This window comes from Cynoglossus semilaevis, chromosome 2 (genome assembly GCF_000523025.1).
Source record: "Cynoglossus semilaevis isolate Cse_v1.0 chromosome 2, Cse_v1.0, whole genome shotgun sequence".
In the NCBI taxonomy this organism is placed as follows: domain Eukaryota; kingdom Metazoa; phylum Chordata; class Actinopteri; order Pleuronectiformes; family Cynoglossidae; genus Cynoglossus; species Cynoglossus semilaevis.
Window position 1 is genome coordinate 2147385 of NC_024308.1, and position 7860 is coordinate 2155244.

Genomic DNA, 7860 nt, shown 5'->3' on the forward strand with positions numbered 1-7860 from the left:
GGAGATGACTAGCGAGTCGGTCTGGTCTCTGGTTAACACGCCTGAGGCTGGGGCGAACTGGGAATACGGCTGCTGCTGCTGGTGGTGGTGGTGCTGCTGTCGGTGGTGGTGGTGGTGGTGGTGGTGGTGTGGGCTGCTCATGCAAATGCGACATAACAAACATTTACTGATTGTTCTAAATCATCAAATATGGAGCGAAGAAAACTGTTGAGCTGCCAGTCAAGGTTAAAGGTAGCCAAGACTCCGGTTTGAGGCGAAGGTCTTCTAATATTTTTCTACCTGGATTTTTATAAAACCGAGCTTGATCATTATCAGATAAATACAAGTTTTAACTGACTAGTCTGTCAAATTTCATGAATGTTTTTTTAATGTCTTTGAGTCCTGAGCAAACAAAAACATATTCCTGATATATTACATTTCTGTTAAAGTTCTTAAAGTCTTTTTTTTCTTTTCCTCGTCCATTAACCACCAGCTCTACACCTGACTGAGAGGAGAATCTGATTTGTTTGCTTCCAGCGAGCACTGGTAAATTTGAATTAAAGGTGATCCCAGTCGCCTCGTTTCCTCTCGAGGAGCACGTTTGTTGTCTGTGGAAAAGAGGACCAGCCTTTGAAGACGCAGGAGCGCATTCACACACACACACACACACACACACACACACACTGAAGCTAACTAAATTGACAGCTTGATGCCATGAATCATTATCTCTAATAGGCCCAGGATAGTGTAAACAAACATGCAGAGCATCGATGCAGATCCGTGTGATTCAGTCACGGCTCCAGATAAAACGAGTCAAACTCAGGATTTAGAAACATTTGAATAAGAGGTGATGAGTTGAAGGTTGTAGTTAGAACGATGAAACGGTTCTGTCTTCCACACACGTTGTTTCAGTTCACAGAGACACAGAGAGTTTTTTGGAAATCTGTACCAAGTCTGTCTTGGTGGTAAACTGTGGTACTGCAGGCACAGGATTTATGCTACCTGCTTTTTTTTTTAAATTTTATTTTCTATAACCTATTGTCAAGATTGGAAATTTATATTATTAACAAGAATGTTTGGTCATTCACACACAAATTAAATGAGTGAAAATGAACGATTCCCAACTGTAGCAATTTTTGATTTAGTTACAACCTCACAAAATACACACGACGATGCACAACGGCAACAATTCATTCTTTCTTAGTGCAGTGAATTTGCAGAGTTTATGCACATGTGATTACAACTAATGACTTAAGTAATAATTCACCACACACAAACTGAGTTTTTGCACCTGACAAACTTGGGAGAGGAGGCGGAGCTAACTGTGTGTGAGGATGCACTGGGAGGCCTTGCAGCGCCCTCTCTCCTCCTACCTGGTCCAAGGCCAGCCTTATCAGACAGGAGGGCCTGAGGATTACTCTCCACCGGAGCATTAGACTCCCTACTGGAGAAAAAAGGGCAGTCATCTCTCTCTCTCTCTCTCTCTCTCTCCGCGCCGCCTCCCTCCCCCCCCCCCCCCCCCCCGCCCCCCCCCCCCCCTCCCTCCTTCGGCCCTCAGCACTCCACCTTTCCCGTGGGATCTTGCAAAGCTGGGATAACCTTGAGACCTCAGCTGGTCTGCTGCCAGAAACATTAAAGAAATTCCCCTCTCTCTCCTTTACGCTCTCTATCCTCACCTCTCTTGTATGCCCCCACTGAACTGCCCCTCCAGCCCACCTCCTGATCACCGGGACATTATTTTACCCCCTTTTTTCTCCATCCCTCACCTCATTTTTTTTCAGTCTTTCTTGCCTTCTCAGCCTCCTCTGATTGTGGCTAAGATTAGCCCCCTTTTCTCTCTGTCTCCCTCCCTCATTTCCTCCTTTCTGGTCTTCGACAGCAGAAAGAGGGTGGGGGCCCGCGCAAAGTGAAAGAAAGAGCCGTTCACATGATCTCCTGTGCGGCTGACTATTATCTCTAGATTGTCGAGCTGCCGATTTTAATTTACCCGGCCCTGTCATCAGTCCAAAAATAAACGCCTCATTTGAAAAGTGGGAATCAAACTGTCCCGACAGGAGGAATGACTGACGTTGATTGCAAACTAACTGTTTTGGTGGCAGACTGCACTTTGTGTGGCTTTTGTCTCTTGGCTCTCACCCCCCCCCCCCCCCCCCCCCCCCCCCCCCAGCCCTCCCTTTGTGTGGCTTTTTTCTCTTGGCTCCCACCCCCCCCCCACACCCCCCTCCCACCTCAGCCCCCCCACTCTGCCTCTCTACCTATTATTTCTGTAGGCTTCACGGCTGTCATATTCCTTTAGTGCAGGAAAGGTCAAGTGCTGCTTGCTGCCTGAGATCTGAGGGAACTCAGGGATATTCAGCCCCCCACACCCCCACCCAACCCCCACCACTCCACCGCACTTTGTGGCAACAATGCTTCTTGCTGTGAGCTCCCCTGCCTTGCCACTGGCCAGCAGCAACGGCAGCGGTAGCTGGCCGGGGTTGCACAGGAATGTGTTTATCCCCTGTAGTTAGCTCCCCTCCTTTTATGTCCCCGGCTCCTCAAAGTTGATCTGTTTTCAACGCAGCACACAGAAAGTGGGCCCCACAGTCCTGCAGGATAGCAGCGGGGATCAATTCACAATGTTTACAGTCATGAGAAATGATAAGTAATGAAGACAAGAGGGAGACAGAGACCAAAAAGAGGAGACAGGAGGAACATCAAACAAAAACGTAATGGTTCACATCTTGCCGAAGTTGGAGTACGTTTTCATTCGCTGTTTTCAGCTCCAGTCCTGTTATGTTATAGTGCGTTCCCTACAGACAAGCTGTGTTTTTATTCAGCAGTTCAGAGCCGAGGCTTTCATGTGGCCCTCAGAATTAGACCAGGAAATGAAGAGAGTTTACAAACAGCCAGGACGGGCTTTGTAATAGTTTCCCATGACATCAGTAGTGATGGGGGCCTCAAGGGCCTGCGAACCCAATCCTTTCTGAGGCTTCTCTCCTTCTCAGACTTTCTCTCTCACACACACACACACACCACACATGCAGAGACTCACAGGTATGATCTCACCACCACTACGCATTCCGGGTTTCACCTTACTGCCCCACATCGCCACCAAATTCTCTCCCTCTCAGTCACGTTAACACCTTTACATGCCCCCCCTCTTCCTCTCCTCCCCTCCTCCCCCCTCCCCTCCTCGCCTCCTCTCACTGCCACACCCATCTCAGTCTCCATTGTTCCCCGTCAGAGAGCTTCAACTTTCAACCCGGAGATGAGTAAACCAACGGCTCTGACAGATCACAGACCTGCTGGCTACAGCGCTCACCCCTCGCACCGGTTTCAGCAATTAGCTTCTCTTCTCCACCCACTCCAGCCCGCACACAGCCACCGTTGAGCTAAGGATTATGGGAAAAGGCCATTGACATATAAGTGGTTGGGCTAGAGTCAAGTGTTGGCTGCTGCAGTGTTAATTCCAGTGATTTAGAACGGGCTGGTTTTCGCTCGCCGCGGCTCCTCGAGGGTCATTAGTGGTGCTGCCTTTTTTTAAATGTGTGGCCCAACAAAGCAGTGAACGATATCTGGTGTATGTAATCAGAGCAGTCAGTCATCACCGGGCTAGCCTGTACTGAACACTTCCATTCACACCATTCACTTTTCCACTCAACTTAATCCATACTGAATAACAAACTCTTTTCAAGTCACCCAAAGGCACCACTCCTGGAGCTCAAACCAAGTCAACAACGTTTTTTCAGGGGCCGACGGCATCAGAGGAGAAACTCTGGAGGGCGCAGTTTGGCCCGGGCCTGGAAAACTAGCTTCAACATCGTACTAACACGGCATAATTGTAGTTTCATATAGACCAGTTGACTGAAAAGAAAAAGTAAAAACACTTTTTATCTCATAGCTCTTGTGCGTGGAGCCTGTTTAAAATATGAGAGGTCAAAGAATATTATATTCAGCGACGTCACTGGCCACAAGCCTTTTCCCTGTATGTAAAGAAATGCAAATATGAAAAACCTGCTATACACAATCCCTTTAAGGCATCTGGGGAATGTAAACACGAGAAGAAGGAACACGTTAATAATATTATTCCAAGGCCTTGTTAACAAGTCTAAAATATTCCTTTTGGATCTAGGCACTACTCGTCCTTGCCTTCTTGTGCCAAGTAAGACAACGTTTATGTTGTCGTTATTGTGTGGCTGTTCTGCCCGTGGCGTCCTCAGTGCAGTGTGTACGCCACATGGTTATCGATGATAGGTCGGCCCGTTATGGTCTGGTTGTTAAAGAAACTAGAGATTAATAAAACTGTCCCAGGTTTACAACTTTATGATATGAATTCCAGAAAACCTCAAGAAAATTGGCCACACGGTAGGAACAAGTAAAGGGCTTCCAATAGTTCGATTTTCCTTTTACATGAACAAGGAAACTCTCTTTGGAGCTTTTTCATAAAAAAAAAAAATAATGTTCATGAAAATCAGTGAAGTTGACAAAAAAATGGGATTAAAAACAGATTGTCCAAAACAAAAATAGAATAAGATAACAAGTTAATATATCATGATCCTGTTTTGAGGAAAACAGATGATAATGCACCATGAACTATTGTCATCACGTTTCTCTTAAAAACCTGGATCCTATTATTGTCATCACGTTCCTCTTAAAAACCTGGATCCTATTTTTTTTTTAACTGCCTTTGAATCAGACTGAAGTTTACAAATTTGATATTAAGTCTATTTGAGGAAGACTAACGGAAAAAAGTAGCTCTGAAATGATCAGAAAAATGGAGATTATTATTATTATTATTATTTTGTAAATTGTGTGAGAAATTATTTTCTTTTTTTTCAGAATTTTCTGAACTCAAATGGATTTCAGGAATTTCCAGTTCTGAGAACTTGTTGTCAAAGTGTACGTGGATTTCAGGAATTTCCAGTTCTGAGAAGTTGTTGTCAAAGTGTACGTGGTACATGGTATCTCACAGACTGACCTGCTGGTTACAGCACAGGGTCAAAGGTTCAAAGCAAAGGTGTCACTGAGGAAGCTCAGCTCATGGCCCGGAGCAAGGTGCTGTGACGGGATTAAACGGCAGCCTATCAGATCCGTTTGGGATAACAACATCTGTCAAACCACTTCACTGGCTAGTTTGATAAGCGTCCTGCCTCTGCCCTCTATCTACAAATCAACTCTCTTATCACAGACAAATCAGGAGCGACTTGAAAGGGATCGCCTTTGGCAGCGTGAGCTGCTAGAATGCAGTCATTTCAAGGAAGAGGTCGTGGCAGGGACACGGTGTAGTCAGCCATGCTACTGCCTCCATGTGGCGACACATTTTATGCTATTTATCCACCTGCTATCACTGAGTCTGTAGAGCAAGTCGTGCTCAGTAGGAGGCAAAAAAAAAAAAAAAAAAAGCCAATTCAAGAGGATTTAGAGATTTTGGTCCGTGTTCTGTTAAAGGTCAGTGATCAGTGAGAAAGATGTTCAGGCAGTACCCACAACTCCAGAGTGGGGCGCTGTAGCCGAACACACACACACATGCATGTCTCTCCCGGTGCCAAAAATGACAGCATTTGACATTTTGATGAGAAGTGATTAACAAAGTATCCCTCTGCAAGCACATTTTTACTGCAGTGATGAATAACGAGGGCGGAGACGTGTGACAGGTTCATGTTTCCCTCACGTCAGCCAATCGCTCGTCTGAGACGGCAGCTAATGTGCACCCGCCTCGGTCGGGCGCTCTGCCACCCAGACCCTGCCCTGTTCAGCCCACGACTCTCAGGCCAAAACACTGATTTCTTCACAAATAACGCAACATTAAAGTGGCCGGACTTCATGGACTCTGACATTCAGTATGCCCCATTCCCAAACTCTCTTATCTCATCCATCCGCCCTTCTTTTTTTTCCGGCACCAACAGTCACAGTTTACGTCAAATCCTCTGATTCATTCCCTGATCCTCGCCCTTCCCTTTCCTACCAAATCTCCCTTTTTTTTTCTTTTTTTTTTTTTTACCACTGAGTAACTTTAATTGTCCTGGGAAAGTCATGGTTGGTCCGCAGGGCACAAAGAACCAGTTTATAATTAATGTTACAGAGGAGGGATTACAGGAAGCTCTGAGCAGCCTGATCTGAAAGGCCGTGACAGAGAGTGTGTGATCTCCCTCCCTGAGCCTAACTCATATGGTCTGCATGCACGCAAGTGTGTGTGTTTGTGCAGAATCCATCAAGACAATGGGGGAGCCCCCCCCCCCCTTTTTTTCCTCACACAGGCTAATTTATGCCATCACTCCAACCATCTGTACTTATCTCTCCAAATTGCAAAGGAATGTGCACAACAGGTTTCATTCAGAGATAAGAAAGACTAAGTATGTGACTGAAAAGCCCAGTGGGGGTCTACTGCCCTTAACCACCACCCCTCCCTCTAGTGGTCATGAAAGGGTGGAGTTAAGGATCGGCGGAGGAAGTGTAAAGGTGGAGGGGGTGGGGCTAGGGTTCCTGCCAGGCCAGGTGTAAGGCTGGGGGCAATATGCGTGTAAAAACGTGAAACAATGCTCTGAGCACAAGACTGATACTGAACACTGGGGTGGGTGTGTGTATATATATATATATATATATATATACATATACATATATATATGTATATGTATATATATGTATATATACATACTGTATATATACAGTATATATATATACATATACATATGTATATATATATATATATATACATATGTATATGTATATATATATACAGTATATATACAGTATGTATATATACATATATATACATATACATATGTATATGTATATATATATACTGTATATATATATACATATACATATATATATGTATATGTATATATATATATATAATTTAAAAGATCTCGGATCTAACAGAAAACAAACCTGGCGAGAGAAAAGCACACTTGCGTTGAAATAATCATTTCATTTGTGATGAAGATGGATGGAGGAGGAGGAGGAGGAGGAAGAGGAGGATCAAGAATCAGCAGGCTCTTATCAGGTCTCGCCCTCTGGCATTGAGACAGGAGCACGGCTGCCTGTCTTTCATCATCGGCATGCCGGATCAGAACGCGTCTCACACATCGACTCTTCTCCTGCATATGTGTGTGTGTGGAGAGAGAGAGGGCACATCAGGGCCCAGACTGCCTGCAGGGCCCCCCCTCCCCCCGCCCCCCCCACGCAGATGAGCAGGGGCACAGCGCTTGGCAGGAAAAAGATCGTGTGTGTGTGTGAGTGTGTGTCTATGCACGTCCTAGTGTAAACACATGAGGGTAAGCGTGTGTGTTTTTTTGAGCAACAAAGGGAGGGAAGTACTTAGTGAGTGAGTCAGCCTGGGTCTGTTTGGTCTCTTCCTGCTCACCTCACCATTTTATTGCCTCATCCTTCTCCCTGCTTCGTTTACTCATTTCTTCCATCCCCTCTACATGAATCTGCCCTCCCTGCCTCTCACACACACTCAGACAGCAGCAGCTGGGGGCCAGGAGCTGCTGGTGGAGGCTGTATCGATCGGTTTACAGCTGTGGGGGTGGCTGCACACACACACACACACACACAAATGCAGTGGTGTGTGTACAGTCTAGGGGCTAACCAAGGGTTACACCTGATTTGACACAATCAAAAGTGTCAGCTTATTTTTAGACAACCTCAGGAATCGTGTCCAGAATTCCACGTGTCCTCCTTCAGTCACATCATTACAGACGTGAAACCACCGAGGTGGAGTAGAGCATACATAATTCTCCGGCCTTCGACATAGTTTGGGTAAATGGACCACATCTACTGCCTTCTGTGGTCACCACGCTGGTTCATCTGAAATCATCCAGATCAGTGTTTCGCAAACTTTTTTTTTCTGGGGACCCATATTTTTAAAAGTCACAAACCTTCACGACGAAGTCC